Consider the following 16,800-nt stretch of genomic DNA (forward strand, 5'->3'; position numbering starts at 1 on the left):
TGATAGTGAGAGGTAGCGTCTTCTCAGTACTAATTCTTCAGTTATGGTTCCCTCCTCTGGGGGAATTATGGTTGACTACTTGGAAGTCTTTTTTTAATTATCAGAATAGAATAGAATCAAACAGAACAGAACAGAACAGAATTCTTTATTGGCCAACTGTGATTGGACCCACAAGGAATTTATCTTAGGTGTATATGCTTTCAGTGTACATAAGGAGAATAAAATACATTCATCAAGAATAAAAAGATACAACACTTAAGTGATAGTCAAGGTTACTAATAAGCTATCAAATCGTACTAGGAAACAAATAAAAACAATATAATTGAAAGATACATGCAACATGGTTATAGTAATAAGTGGGAAGAGATAGATACTAGTAAGGAAGGGAAGAATAATAGTAATACAGTCTTAATAACTTATTTGACAGTGTTTTGGGAATTAGTTGTTAAGCAGAGTGATGCCATTCGAGAAAAAACTGTCCTTGCGTCTAGTTGTTTTGGTGTGCAGTGCCCTGTAGCGTCTTTTTGAGGATAGAAGTTGGAACAATTTATGTCCAGGATGTGAGGGGTCTGACATATTGATTCAATCAGGTCTTTAAGACCAGACTGCCTTTTAGAATGTCTTTTAAATGAACTATTTTAAATGTTATACTTCTATTGTCACAGCAGATTGTAGCACCTAGCTATTCTTGATTGACAAAAACTAAGAGAATCCAAATGGCCGATTCTTTTCATTGGATGAGATCTTACCAGTCTACAGATTAGATTGGGAAGACATCCCCAGCAGCAACCCACTTCTGTACTCTTAGTGAGAACACTATGTGGATATGGAGATGTAATGATCAGGAACTATGCTTGAATTGAGGGAATCTTTACTTTATTCCCACTGTTCTATGGTTTTATGTTATAAGCAGTTGTATTATTGTGGCTTTATCTATTTGTTTTTATGGAAAAATTCTTTTTTATTGTTTGTTGTATGCTGCTCAGAGCTCCTTCACGACAAAGAGCTCCACAATCAATCAATAATCTAATCTTTTTACACTTGAATATTTAGGTGGTTAGAGGTGTCTTCTTATAATAGGAGACACCAGTGGAAGGAGATCAGCATACTAATATTAAGGATAGCTAATAACTGGAGATTTGCAAACTCCAGTATGCACAATGATGTAGATCAAAACCTAGTACTCCTTTGATGTATTTACTTCCAGAATATTCCAGCAGAGTTTTTACTTGGAAGTCTCCAAAAGTAAGGTGACCAATTGTCCTCCTTTAGGGAGGACACTCCTTCTTTTGTAAGTTCTGTTCTCTCTCAAAAAGTGTCCTCCTACATGTCTACCTTTCCAATATTTGAAGACTAATATGTAAATCTCCGTATTTGATTGATGCCGATCAGTAGTGGGATTCAAATAATTTAACAACCGGTTCTCTGCCCTAATGATTTCTTCCAACGACCAATTCACCAAACTGCTCTGAAAGTTAACAACTGGTTCTCCCGAAGTGGTGCGAACTGGCTGAATCCCACTACTGATGCCGATCCGATCCATTGCGTGTGATGTGACGTATTTATATTTGACATGACGATTCATCAAGGCTTGGTACAGTGTAGCGAGACACAATTATGAGATGCATGCGTTCCGCACAGGAGAATTGTTTTGAGAGTGTGCGCCGCAAGCATGAGTGTGCCGCGCGCAAGTGGCTTTGTTTATTTCTTACCGAAACATGATACAGCACACATGCATGCATTAGACTCACTTCTTTCTCAGTGAATATTCAATCATGCACAGGTGAGCACAATAATTCATGTTTTATTAATTCATTATCTATTTAATAATTTCCAAATATGTATAATTTTATTTACAACTTTATTTGCTTATGTTATTGTTTCAGTTTTAATGATTAATTTTATTTATTCATAATGAATGTGCTCGCATCATTCGTGTAGCTTTATATTTTATTTTAAATTTTAAATTTCATTTAGGGCTGGAAAAATCAAAGAAGAGGAAATGCCATTTCAACAATAAATTGAATAAGGAATTTCCATTCTTCATACCAAAGAAGGATAACATTGTTTTCTACATTATTTGCAGCGGAGAATTTTGCATTGCAGTTGGGGGCTTAGCAGCTATTATGAAACACTTAACCACCAAGAAACATAAGCAATCATCAGATTTATCTGCTTCCAGTTGTAAAGTAACAAGTTTTTTAAAAACTTCAAATTATTCTGAAGATGAAAAACAGTTAGCTGCAATGGAAGGAACATTAGAAGATGATACATTGACAAAAAATATTCATTCAATGGAAAAGTACTCATTTAAATAATAATTAATAGGCATGTAAGCATAATTACAATATAAAATGTTATTGTTACAAATGTTTTTTAATTATGCATTTATCATATTATAGTGTATTCTGATTATTGTTGCAATGAATAAAATGTTTCTTTTATTTATGATATATTTTTTTCTTCAATTTATTTGTGTCCTCCTTCTCATTGTAAAAAAGTTGGTCACCTTACCAAAAAGCATCCAAAAATGTAATTGGAGAAAAAAAATGTTGACAGAAATGTGTTTTTCCTCAAGAAATTATGGCCTCATTACTGTTGCATACCTCTTCCCCACCAAATTGTTTCTTCAGGGTGCAGAATTGAGGAGAAATTACCTCATGTCAACTTCCACCTTTATTCTGCCATTGCTAATTTCATAAAAGAGTTAAAGTTGCAACAACCAAAGATCACTCCCTTTGGGACTATCTGTATTAACTACTGACACAGTTGTTTTCAGTGGCTCTGAAACATTCTAAACTTTTTGATAAAGCTATACAGATAATGTACATTCTTGCCATTGTTCTTCCCTGTCCCCCCTCCCCCAATTCTGTTTTTGCTTGCCTTTTACCATATATTGTTAATTAACTGGTTTTTTTTTAACATTTGCTGATTTTAACACTTTAATTCCATCAAGTGGAAGTGGTGTGTATACTTGCTCTGACCTCAGTAAATGAACTGACAGGGAGGGTGCAAATTAAACTAGTGATCACACACTGTCGTTTTCTAAAAGTAACTGTTCAGCTAGAATATTGCAAACTATTTTTCATTGGGCTGCCATTAAAGAAACTGCACATTTGATACTCTGAGCAACGGGAGGATACAACACTGATTCTACATGCCCCACACTGAAATATTTCTAGATACAATGCTGGTGTTGTAAAAGCCCTTCAAAGATTGGAACTTGTGTATTGAATTGAAATTTTAGATCTGGTAAGGAAGATCTGCTAGTAGTCCCATGTTTTGGAAGTTCAGGATAGGCACTGCTGCTTTTCTGGGAATGACATGGCCTTGGGGATCACACTAGTCCCTCCCTGCTGGTAAAGGTAAAGGTTTCCCTTGCACATATGTGCTAGTTGTTCCTGACTCTAGGGGGTGGTGCTCATCTCTGTTTCAAAGCCGAAGAGCCAGCACTGTCCAAAGACGTATCTGTGGTCATGTGACCAGCATGACTAAACACCAAAGGCACATGGAACACTGTTACCTTCCCACCAAAGGTGGTCCCTATTCTTCTAGTTGCATTTTTGTTATGCTTTCAAACTGCTAGGTTGGCAGAAGCTGGGACAACCCAGAAGTTATTGAAATCTGAATTATTATTATTATTATTTTTTATTTGCATTTATATCCCGCCCTTCTCCGAAGACTCAGGGCGGCTTACACTATGTCAGGCAATAGTCTTCATCCAATTGTATACTATATACAAAGTCAACTTATTGCCCCCCAACAATCTGGGTCCTCATTTTACCTACCTTATAAAGGATGGAAGGCTGAGTCAACCTTGGGTCTGGTGGGACTTGAACCTGCAATATTGCAGGCAGTTGCTGTTAATAACAGGCTGCATTAGCCTGATGAGCCACCAGAGGCCCTTATTTTGGAGGGCATATTCCCACTTTGTTCTTTGTCTAATTTTTATTTATTATTTTTATTACTTTTCATTTTCTTGCTCTTTATGTTGGTCTTTTTCCAGTGGATGGTTTAATGGCTCTTATTTTGTATACCTTAGAAGCAGCAGGGAGTTTTATTGCAATAGGTTATATATTCAATAAAATAAAATAAAACAAAGCAAAACAAAATGTGTATTTTCTCACTAATATAATGACTGCACTAACAGGACTATATAGGCTAATGCAGTGGTTTCCAAACTTTACAATTCAGCAGTCTCTAACGTGATAAATTATTGTGTGACCCTTCATGAACAAAATTAATGACTTCATTAAAATTAGCCTATAATCAAATATCCAAAATTAGCCTATAATCAAATATCCAAGGTTGACTGCCATACTTGAGATAGTCTTTAAAAGTTTTTAAGTTTCTTGCAGATGTCTTGTGGGGGTTCCCAGCCTTAGTTTGAAACCCCTGGTTATGGATAAACTTATGTGGGATTAACATGAATCAAAAATAGGAAGTTTCATATCCTCAGTGTCTCTACTTTTCCCTCCTGCTGTGGCATTCAATTAAGAAGTAATAAGGCAGCCACTTCAAACCAATATTTTGGGTTGATAAAGAAACATCTGCATTTATTCATCCTTATTTGAGTCTTCAGATGAGATGTCTATTAAAGATGATGGATCCTGTGGCTATGGGCAACAATTAATTTCCACAGTTAGTTTAAGGAACGAAAGGGCCACGTAATAGTATGATGATTCCTACTTTGAAACCAATGCCAGTGATGTGAAAAAAGAATCAATGTGTCAGGAAATAAAAAATTATTTAGGTTTCCATGGAAACTACTCTTAATACCTTATAAATAAGTGTGCTTAAAGAAGGCTTTATAGAATGTGCAAGTAACCTACAGGGCACGATAAGAAAGTTTGCATAATTATTTTCATGCCGAAGAGACTCATTTTGGGATTTGGCATTCCCATTGTGCTAAAGGCACTCATGATAAGATAAATGTATGAAATTGTAATCCTCGCCCCTACATATAATTTAAAAATGGTATTTTGAAACAAGTTTGAAGGTTTGCTTAGGCACTGCATTGGGGGCAGAATACCAGTATAATAAAGAAAATGTATGATTCCATTATCATGGTCGTGTGAAAGGAAGCTCAGTAACTGGGAAAGCACATGGTCAATTTGAACTGCAACATTTCAATTAAGGCTTTTCCTCCCTCTCTTCCAGAAATCTGACAAGTTGATGAGCTAGCATTGAAAAACCTTTTTTCATTGTGCATGATAGGCTAAGTAGAATTATTTACTTTACCTAACAGCTGAACATGTCAAGCAAGATCTTCCCATTAGATTGCTGCCTGAAGGCCAAGCTAAATATTAGAGAATAGCATTTACCCTACTTACAAAGGGTGGAGAAATTAACCCCTTGCCGATTTTGCCCAACTTGTACTCCAAGCATTCCTTAACATTAGTTTCCACTTGTAATCGTTCAATTATCCTATACCTGAATCCTATAATGATAGTTGAAGTGAGAATCTGACCTTTTTATAAAAGACTCCATGGAGATGAACAATCTATTGTTTTAAACCATTTTCTGGTTTTGATATAGAAAATAAATCTACCTTGAGTTGAGGAAGGAAGGCTCTTCATTCCCCCCTGAGTTTTTCCACAGTTATTATACCTCACATCTATAGGCATATAGACATAGGTACAGTTTATTTTATTTTATTTTATTTTATTTATTTATTTATTTGTCAAACACAACAATATATATAAGTATAAGCATGAAATAACCATACGAATTGGATACAACCAAAGGGAACATTAGGACAGGAATGGTAGGCACGCTGGTGCTCTTATGCATGCCTCTTGCGACCTCTTAGGAATGGGTGAGGTCAACAGTAGATAGTTTTTGGTTAAAGCTTTGGGGATTTTGAGAAGAGACAACGGAGTCTGGTAGTGCATTCCAGGCATTAACAACTCTGTTACTGAAGTCATATTTTCTACAATCAAGATTGGAGCGGTTCACTTTACAATTTAAATCTATTGTGTGCTTGTGTATTGTTGTGGTTGAAGCTGAAGTAGTCTTCGACAGGAAGGACATTGTAGCAGATGATTTTATGAGTTATGCTCAGATCATGCCGAAGGCGGCAGAGTTCTAAATTTTCTAAACCCAGGATTTCAAGTCTGCTGGCATAAGATATTTTGTTGTGATCAGAGGATTGGAGAACTCTTCTTGTAAAATATATCTGGACACGCTCAATTGTATTAATGTCTGAAATGAAGTGTGGGTTCCAGACAGGCGAGCTATACTCGAGAATTGCTCTAGTTTTGGATGACGGCTGGTTGAAAGATCTGTACAACGGATGGTTGGATGTTTTGGGTGATGGAGGGTTGGATGTTGGGCAATTGATTGTAGGTTTTTCTTTTTTTGCAGTCAGTACGGTAGTCAATGTATAGGTTGGATTCACCTTCGTCTTGCCGTCGTTTGAGTCTGTACAGAGTTCACGGGAGCGGATCTGTTGCAGAATGATAGATCAGGCCGTAATCTAAGTTCGCTGTGGTAGGGGTTGGTTCTGGCAATTGAGTTTATAGCATAAATGAACTTTCGTTTGCTGGTCTCATTTATGCAGATGACTCTACAGAATCTAGGCACCACTGAGCCATCACTGTTTTTGTATTCTGGTCCATTTCTGGAGACTTCGATTATTTCGTCAGGGGAGATGGTGGGTGTATTATAGTTTTTAATGATGTTAACAACCTTAGTGATATCTGGTTCATTGGTGTTATCTAATCCAAATAATATAGCATTTTGACATTTTTGTTCTCTCTCAATGGTATCTTTTACGAGTATGGCTAAGTTGTTTGGTTGGTTAGCAGATATTTGTAGTTTAGGTTGTGGTTTTAAAAACATGTAGTTATACTTTACAAGCTGGAAAAAGCCACTGATTCTTCGATTCAACTTTCTCTATGAGATATAAAGGACTAGAATTTAGTAACTGGCCTTTGGACAGTGATTCTTTGAGTTACATGTGACGACTGTTTAGTTTAGTTCATAACTAAACAGTTCCCTAGGATTTATAGGGAAATGTGTGGATAAATATGCTGGAAACTTTAGATGGGTCAAAACAAGAAAAAAAGATGTATAAGCCTAAAGATTTAAGTTCAAAAGGCTGTGGAACTAACATCACACATTGTACTTCTAATTCGGCATATGTTTTTTTCTACTTAGGATATTAGAACTAGAAGAGCATATACTAACTCTACCCCCTTTTCCTGGGTTACGTGAAATAGTCTGAACTGCAGCTGAGGACTCCAGAGTTGCTCCTAGCAGTGCCAACACATGATTGAAAGAAAATTCAAGGTTTCAGCATTGCATTTATTGCCAGTTCCAAGTGATCCTTATAAGCTTTCTTAATAAAGAATTGGTGACTGTAATCCACTGTTTTGTTTAAAAGTATTCGTAACTTCAAACAAAAAAAGAGAGGAAAAAGATGGTAAATTGATGTTTTGCACAATAAGAGAGATATAATGCTCCTGTCCATTATATGTTGTCTCCGTGCTTCCCTTTTTTCTTTTAAGGAAAAATATTGAAATTTCTCTCAATGGTGACTTTAATCTTCATTAGGCATTCTTAAAGTTATATAAGTGACAAACCCTTGGTTTTGACATGGCATAACAATACTTCCTAAAATATCAGATCAATTGCTCATTGTGATAGATCTGAATGGATGGAATTCAGTTTTTATTTTTCAACAGAGCCTCACTGTTATTCCCATGCATAATCCCATTTATGCAAAGACATAGTTGGGATTGAACACCAGAATGTGGTTTCAAAATTCCACAAAGTTTAAGGGAGAGTAGCCTCTCTATAATTTCTGATTCTGAATCTTTAGGTAACATACAGTGATTTTCTTGTAAAGCAACATCCAATGTCCCCCCAAAAGCTAGTTTTCATCTATTCGCTGCATTTTGTAAAAAGGAAGACCTGCCTATGAACATCCAGACAGGAGACTCACAATAAATCTTTCATAGTGTCGTCTCTGTAAAGGGCATCATGCTGAAATTAAAGATTTATTCAGGAAGATAGTAAATACAGATTAGCCATACTAGGTGACTGCATTGGTTTTATCTAGACTTCTCTGTATCTGCTTGTTGCCTTTCCTGGTTTTTCATATGTTCGTTTATTTCCCTGGTTTTTCCTATACAGTATTTTCATATATTTCTCTAGTTTTTCTTATATTCATATACTGTATTTCTCTGGTTTTTCATATATTTCCCCTTTCCCAATGCAGCCATCTTAGCATCAAGAGATTTAGGTTTCATAAGCAATTTTTTTTTCATTAAAAAAAAATTCATGTGCAAGATTGTACCATTACATTGTTATCCCTTGTGCTTAAAATAGACACATTTAAAACACATCTTCCCAGGATTTGGATGGGAAATTCCAGAGTATCTTCCTTTCTGTTTCCCCAGAGGTTAGATAAAGAAGAAGGTTTCAGCAAAAGGTCTGAGAATTTCCCAGAAGAACAGATCTGGATGACTCGGGATTGAATGGTGGCACCCGATCAAAATCATCATTTACTGGAAGCTGTTGTAAATGGAGAAAAAGCTCCAGAGATTTTTAAAAATGTATTCTTTATTCCCCCAGTTCCAGTTTTGAAAAATATATATACTTTTTTTTTCGCCAGGCACCAGCAGATTAGAGAATAGCAAAGTAATAGAGCAGGATAGAGACAGATTCAACATATTTTAATGTCTGAAATAAAAGTGATTCTCAAAAGTAACAATAATTTGAGTAAGGCTAAGATTGAGCTCATATAATCAATTTTCTTGCTACTAAAGACAAACAAAAAACTTGAAAGATCCGAAAGTTTTCAAAGAGGACTGGAAGCTGACATATCACTTGCTGATCTCAGTTGTTGGGTTTTCTTGCTAATTTGACTAGTTTCCATTTAATTCTCTTATTTAGTTGAAGGTAAGTGGGCTAACTCATCAGACATCTTCTCTCACTTGACAAGACTGCTACAGAATAGGTCCTGCAAGACATTTTCTTTTCTCAATGCCTCCCTTCAACCAAATAACGTAAAGAAAAATGTGCCAAGTGTTGTAAGGATAACGGTATTGCTGGGGATACTTAGATTAAATACCACAATAGAGAACACAATAGAGAATATAAAGGTTTTTGGAAGCAAAATATCACATAATAACAATGATTTTCCGACCAAGCTTAGTTTTACCAATAGCCTTTCAGAGCTGAATAATTAATTGCTCACATTAAAAATGTGAAAATGCATATTAAACTGTATTGCCCATAATCATGCCACTGTTCTTTTGCTGTCCCTTGAATACCCCTATTTGTGGTCCTTCTTGAGGCATTACAATAAACTCTTTGTTGAATTTTTTAGTATTTGAAGTTCCAATAAAAGTACAAAATTTGGTTGGCAAAATAGAACATTACAACATTTATTGGAAGAGTTGGGGTCCGACTTCTTTTAAACATATGAAGACCTCTGGCCTTTTCTACTGAAAAAAATGAGGCAAATGTTTCATTAACTAGATCTGTTGTTCCTGGTGCTTCCTCAGAAAGTGTGATTTTAACAGAGGGACTGTAAAATTCTATCTTAGTTTTCTCTGACTAGACGCTTCCTAGCTTTATCAAGGAAGATGCATTTCCTACAATCCCCATGTTTATAGAAACCATGGTATCTGTAGTCCAATATCCGAAGGGTGCTGAGTCAGAGAACACTCTTCTATTTCACATGACATTTTGAACAAGAGGTATTAGCATTTTATTTTAATAAAAATTTAAATATAGCTTTCCTATATCAATTTTGGTCATAAAATGTGTTCATCATAAAAAGAGAGCAATTTAGCTGATTAATTTAGACATTAATAAGCTGTGCCATTGGTTATTCTACCTGTAATCTAATTAAAACACAGAAAAACAACATGATATTTTGTCCAGGTATGTACTGCAGGATGATTGCTTCTCTGTTTATGGATCATATATTGGAAAAGAAAATAATTTAAAGATTACTTCAACTCTTGTGTTATCAGGATTATGTAGCCTCACTAATACCATGCTACAAAATTCTTTGGAAAATAGAAATGTCCAGTTGTGTAATCATTTGAACTCAAGGCAAGTCTATGCAGATAGTATGTTAAGTCCAATAGCGGGTTTCAATTTTTTTTACTACCGGTTCTGTGGGTGTGGCTTGGTGGGCGTGGCAGAGAAAGGATACTGTAAAATCTCCATTCCCACCCCACTCCAGGGGAAGGATACTGTAAAATCTCCATTCCCTCCCCAATCCAGGGAAAGGTTACTGCAAAATCCCCATTTCCTCCTGATCAGCTAGGACTTGGGAGGCAGAGAATAGATGGGCACAGGGCCAGTCAGAATTTTTACTACCAGTTTTCTGAACTACTCAAAATTTCTGCTACCGGTTCTCCAGAACTGGTCAGAACCCGCTGAAACCCACCTCTGGTTAAGTCTCTGAGAGGTTCAGGATACAATCTGAGTGAAAATATAACATGGCTAAAAGTCTTGGCTCAGTCATCTCCAGTGATGCTAGTGTAACCACACTGAGTCAAAACAGAATGAAAAAATAAAGTCAGGAAATAAACCCCTGCTCACTTGCCCCATTTCATAAAATTGGATTTATGTATGGCAGCTTAAAAACAAGAAAGGAAGAAAAGTCACTGTTACTCTAATTCTACCTTTTTTCTTTGTGCTTTTTTTTTTAAGCGGGCAAGTTCTTCCAGCTAAAGGAGTGGTGTTTTTCTGGTATCATGATATACAGTGATACTCATGGAAGTCACTGATTCCTACTTAGTAGTTTAATTACCTCACTGCATCACTGTAAGGATAACAATAATGGCATTTTATTCCTTATTGTTCACCTGCTTTCTGCCACCTGAAATGAAAGAACAAGGATGATGCTTCAAGTGCCCCTGTTTTTCATAGGTTGTCAAATTCTTGTTCTACCCATGTCCTCATGCTGGCCTTTACCTCAAAGCAATTAGCTGAAGACTGATGACATTTTTGAGTAGAATTTTATTAGGAAATTGAAACCCTAATTCATGTCTGATTTAATTATGGTTATTATGCTGAAAATGTGAAAGTCTGCAATAACATTTTAGGAAGCTTGGGTTTTGCCATTGTGTGGCTGAGTTAATGAAACACACCCCACCCCACAAACTAATATTCTGTTTTGTGATTTCTCTTTATTGGCATCCAATATTTAATCATGGCAAGTTATAAATATGCAATGGCTTGGTTGCAATGATTTGTAGCAGGGTATATTTATGTTAGAAAAAAATGTTTAGGATTATTTGGACTTTTTTTCTTTTTACAACCATTTAATCCCTTTATTCGAGGTGAAGTTGGGGCAGTTGAATGGAGCTGAGCATTTACTGGTTGGATGCCCTTCCTGATGCCTATGCGGCGTTCACAGCAGATATTTTCTTTTTGCACTCTGATAAAGAAACATCAGCTGTTGTCAAGCATTGAACTTGCAGCATTCTCTTCACCTCTAGGTCACTGCACTGCTCTGTTTAGGACTATTTGGATAAAGAAAAGACTGTTTTTTTGGCTCTATTTTTTTAAAGAAGCGTAAATGAACCCTATTACTTATTTATTAGTTTGCATATAGTGATGCCAAATGTTAATTTGGTATAAATTCATGTCTATTGACACCAGGACCCAGAATTTGTCTAGGAAAGTGTCTAGAAACCCCCAATCCTGCCTCTCTTCTCACATTTTGACTACATTCCTGATCTTCTTCCTATTCTTACTCCTTCCTATTCTTGGGAAGGGGTGTGGAGAGGAGAAGAAGAGTAAAATGTCATATAAATTAATTATCTTGTACTTGCCCATCGATTTTGGTTGCAGAGTGGATTATTAACAGAGAAGGAGAATTTTTTGGCAGCATCTCTGTGTCCAAATATTGAAATAACATGCAATGGTGTTTGGAACATCCCCGATTTCCATATATTTCCTGTGCTGTATGAAGAAGCTCCCAATTTCAAGCCAAATTTTCAATTCAAAACCATCTCATGAAGGGCTTCAGTTGAGTCTTTCTGTCCAGGAAGCCTGTGAGTTGCTGCCTGCTGGTCCCTACAAGCAGAAAACTAGATGAATTAGAAGTTTAACTCAGTAAAAGCAGCTTAACACGTTCAATTTTGGAATCCCATTAAGATAATTACTCTCTTGAGGTTTCCTGAACCAAGCTTTCCAGGAACCTACAGAGGTTTTGTTGACTGAGAGAAAATTAGCACAAGAAGTGCAATTGGCTATGTGTCATGTGTGCTATTTTCCCTGTTTTATTTCTTCTTTGAATTTATTAATGTTGCTCTTTGCTCAGGTAACTGCTGCAAGCACAACTTGGTTTAATTTCTGCCATAAATTTACCAGCCTAACAGGTTCTATTTTCCTATATGTTTTACTGCTGTTGTTCATCTTCCACTACTGCTCCCAAATTAGAATTAATCTCAAATAAAAGGCAACAAGGTAACAGCAATTAGTATCAAAAGTTCCAAAGAAACAAGAGAATGCAATGCTATGCTGCTTAAAGACTGATACTCTGATAACTTTCAATGTGCCACAAGTACATTTATTCTTTTCTTTGCATTCTCTTATTCTACTCTCTAAACTGCTTACCTCTTAAGATTGTAATCTAAATGTTAGGGAACAGAAGAAAAAATTATTATCATTTTGAGATTTGCCTTTAGGTCAATCCACGAAATCACATGGAAGTGGACTATCCATGGCCTAGTATAATATAGTGTAGGCCAGGGGTAGTCAACCTTTTTATACCTACCGCCCACTTTTGTATCTCTGTTAGTAGTAAAATTTTCTAACCGGGCCACCGATTTCACAGTAATGCACTGTGTATCACCGTCTGAGCATGCCTCTCGTGCATCGTGGATTGGGGTTGTGGGAGGCACCGGCTACCAGCTCTGCTTGTCTGTTACAGCTGGGTGGTGTGGGGGGGAGATGCGTGAGCTATTCTGAGATGAGACTCTTTTGTTTGCGGTCGCACTATAGCTCCATTTAATTTCACTTATGTAACATGAACTAAACTTATGCACGGGCAATACAAATAGTATATTTTCAGAAATTTAAATTGTCATGGGGGATTTTATGAAAATCTAATGAAAATGTTTTTAAATAATGCTATGAATTTTTTAAAAAAAGTCAATTAAATTAAAAAAAAGGAAAGTGCTTCAGTGTCGGACAAAACCCTACCGCCCACCATGAAAGCTGGAACGCCCACTAGTGGGCGGTAGGGACCAGGTTGACTATCACTGGTGTAGGCTTTTCGTAGAGTTTTAAAAATATGTACCACATTGGAAACCCAGCTATAACTAATTTTAGGGTATTAACAGATAAACAAAGGTAACAATAAAAACAAGCTTTCAAAAGATAAATAATTCTATATCATCAAATAAGCATATTTACAAATAATCTGAGAGCTCATAATAAATGTACTATGATGCCCTGAGATAGAAGTGACCAGTTTCTCTGATCTGAAGGACAACATGTGGTTATGGGGCAAGAATGTTCCATGGATTCGTGACCAAAATTCACAGCAATTTATTTTCCCACTCCTCCTACAGTTTAGGATATACAGAAGGAAAATCAATCGCTACTAGGAACTGTTTTCCTCAGATCCATCAGCTGGATGATGACGTGTAGGGGAAAAATTGCTTAAATCAATCAGTGGATTTTTGTCCTTGTCATAACATGTTCTACACAACTCACCACTAACTTCAAGATAGGAGGAAAAATTATTGCAGGAATAGTTCAACTCTGAACTACTACTACTATAATATCTGTAAGGAGGTTCCACATAGATTGTGGGATCTTTTAAAATAGCCAATTTTTTAAAGAGTACAGATATGGCATTTTATAGAACTGTAGAATAAAGGCTTGGAGGTCATCCAACCTAAACCCTTCTTGTCAGACACACACACACACGCACACACACACACACACACCAGAATGTCTCCAAGGAATGGTCAAAGAGTTTTCTTTATTAATGAGCACCTGTACAGGAATCTAGCCACATTGTCTGCCTTCCTTTGGGAAAGGACAGATATACTCCTAATGTCTTGATTTCAAATACTTCCTACCTCTTACAAAGTCTAAGTTAACCTCCTTCACTTCAGTCAGTCGTTCCACCACACTTCCTCATTCCAGGAATCCATTGCTAAGTTATCCTCAACATATAGCCATCCATCTGCAGCTTCATTTGAGTCTCCCACGGAAAGAGAATCCATCACATCTTTTTTTTTTATTGAAAAAGTTTTTACAAAAATTTTCACCTCCCTTCCCCCCCCCACTCCATCCCCTCTCCCCTCCAAAACCACCCTTCCCCCCCCCGACTTCCCAGAACAATCACAAGGTATAATTGAAAAAAACAATCATTCGCTAAAAAAACTTCCCAGAACACCCATAAGATACAGTTCAAAAACAAACATGAGCTAAATTATTCCAAAACAATTATACAATTTTTTTCCTCTCTGGCTCTGACTTCCCCCTTACATAACCAAAATCCTTCAAGAAATAACAATTAACATTGATAAAATATATAAATCAATACAGCAGATTAATCCTAAAGTATTTAAAACCAGCTAATGCATAAAAATCCAATCCAATTCAGAGAATATCTCCCATGTAGCTTCTATAAACCATATAATCAACCCATTTTCCCCCAAATCTTTCTTACATAAAGTCTTTCGAGAATATTCTATTTACAATTCAGTACAACACATTACATAATTTCGATACAGCAAATTACAATTTCTATTCAACGTTAGTCGTTCCTCCTCTGACCAGTGCCATTTTTCTTAATACACAAGCTTAAGAGAAAAGAGAGAAAAAAAAATCCAATATGAATCCAAATATCTAGTCTTTTGTGATATATATCAAACATCATAATCAACCTATTTCTTCCAGATCTTTCTCGCATATAGTCTTTCAGCAACGCTAATATTTTTATCTGTTAATATTGCTGAAAAAACTTCTTTCAAGAGTAATACCTTTTTCTCTTGCTGGTTTTTTTGATGCATTAGTCTCTGTCTTTCCTTTGTTAGTCCTTTTGAAAAGTCAATCACAATATCTCCTAATAGTTCCTTTTGTCCAACAATCCACAAGTTACTACCATATATTCCATCAATCCGGAAAGAAAGCTCTTGTAAAGCATTAGAATAGAATAGAATAGAATAGAATAGAATAGAATAGAATAGAATAGAATAGAATTTTTATTGGCCAAGTGTGATTGGACACACAAGGAATTTGTCTTGGTGCATATGCTCTCAGTGTACATAAAAGAAAAGATACGTTCATAAAACATACATTCAAAAATAAGCCCTGTGTATTTTATCGGTTTAGGAAACAACCTCTTGTAACGCAGATTCAGGCATTTCATCCAAATCTTTTAAAGAAAGCCTCTTTACATCATCTTGTTTATTCACGATCATATCTTCATTTTTATCCATTTTTGCTTGTATTTACTCCACTCCATTTTCCAAGTACTGATTGGGCTGGTTAGTTTCCTCCAAACTCTCATCCAAAACATCCCAATTTTTTATCAATTCATATTTTTGGATAATTACATACATTTTTTCTCTATATTCCTGTATAAAGTCATGAATCCATTCTTCTGAAAGAACCTTCATGGCAAAATTCTTGCTGAGAGTCCCCTTCTCAAATACCTAAGCAAACTAAAGTAATCTAGCAGTTCACTTAAATCCAGATAAAAAAATAAAAAATAAATAAAAATCCAGCCTAAAAAAAAGGCCTCTGCTCTGCTTACAGTCCAGCATGATACAATAGAGTCTCCATTCACTTTCACTTTCTCAGCAACTAACGAGTGCCATTTTATTTCATTATGTTGATTGTAAGCGAATTTTTTTTAAAAAAAAATAGAAGTCAGATTTAATACTTGCAGTTTAAATGACTGATCTCTTGTGTTTGTTCCATCTGCTTATTAAAATCCATAGCAATCATTTGAAGCAGAGATGGTCGCTTTCTTCTCTTTCTGCCGAAGCAGAGACACTGGGTCTGGAGCTGCTGCAGAGGGATTTCCAGGGAACTTTCCCCTTCCCCGCTTTCAAATCGAGAAAGCGGGGCCTCTAGGGAGTTCTTCCTATCCCTCCTCTGCTCTTTCCTTTCCCCTTTACCTGGGGAAAGTACTTTCAGCCGGCGAACAGCTGATATTCGCTGTTTTTGCTGGCTTTTTACAGAATCCCAGCGCAGGTGCCTTTCAGGCGTCTGTCGAAGAGAGCGGAGCCACCGGAAGTCCCATCACATCTTGAGATATGTAGTTTGTGACTGAATGATCAGCTGTTCCTGATGTTTAGTTAAAATATGTTTCCTTGTAATTTTAACACATTGTTTTTAGTCTTGTTCTGTATTCTGCAACATATGACAGCACTAAAGGTACTTGAAGATGCCCATCATGTCTTCATGTAATATCTAATGACTCTTCCTTTCTCTCCCCAGGCTACTAATAATATTGACTGATCTCCTTTGGATATGTTCCAATTTGTTAATATCATTCCCAAATTGCAAGTCCAGGAACAGATGCAATAGGCTATGTGTAGTTTCCAATGTAACTGATTTGCTCCCAGTGGTATTCATGATAGCCAGGTACTTCCTAGTTCTCTTTTGATTTCTCTTAGGTTGTCTTTCCTTTCTTATGTCTTTGTTCTATTTAGATTGACTTGAACATAATTCCCCTTTGGAGAGAAAACATTAACAAAGGAGAAGCTCAGGAGCTCTGTTTTACCCATATTTCCTGTTGCTAATTTTTTGAAGTCATGGGCTCCACTTCCTTTTTTATACCACTTTTTTTTGACATAG

The sequence above is a fragment of the Ahaetulla prasina genome, chromosome 3 (assembly GCF_028640845.1).
Source record: "Ahaetulla prasina isolate Xishuangbanna chromosome 3, ASM2864084v1, whole genome shotgun sequence".
NCBI classification, from domain to species: domain Eukaryota; kingdom Metazoa; phylum Chordata; class Lepidosauria; order Squamata; family Colubridae; genus Ahaetulla; species Ahaetulla prasina.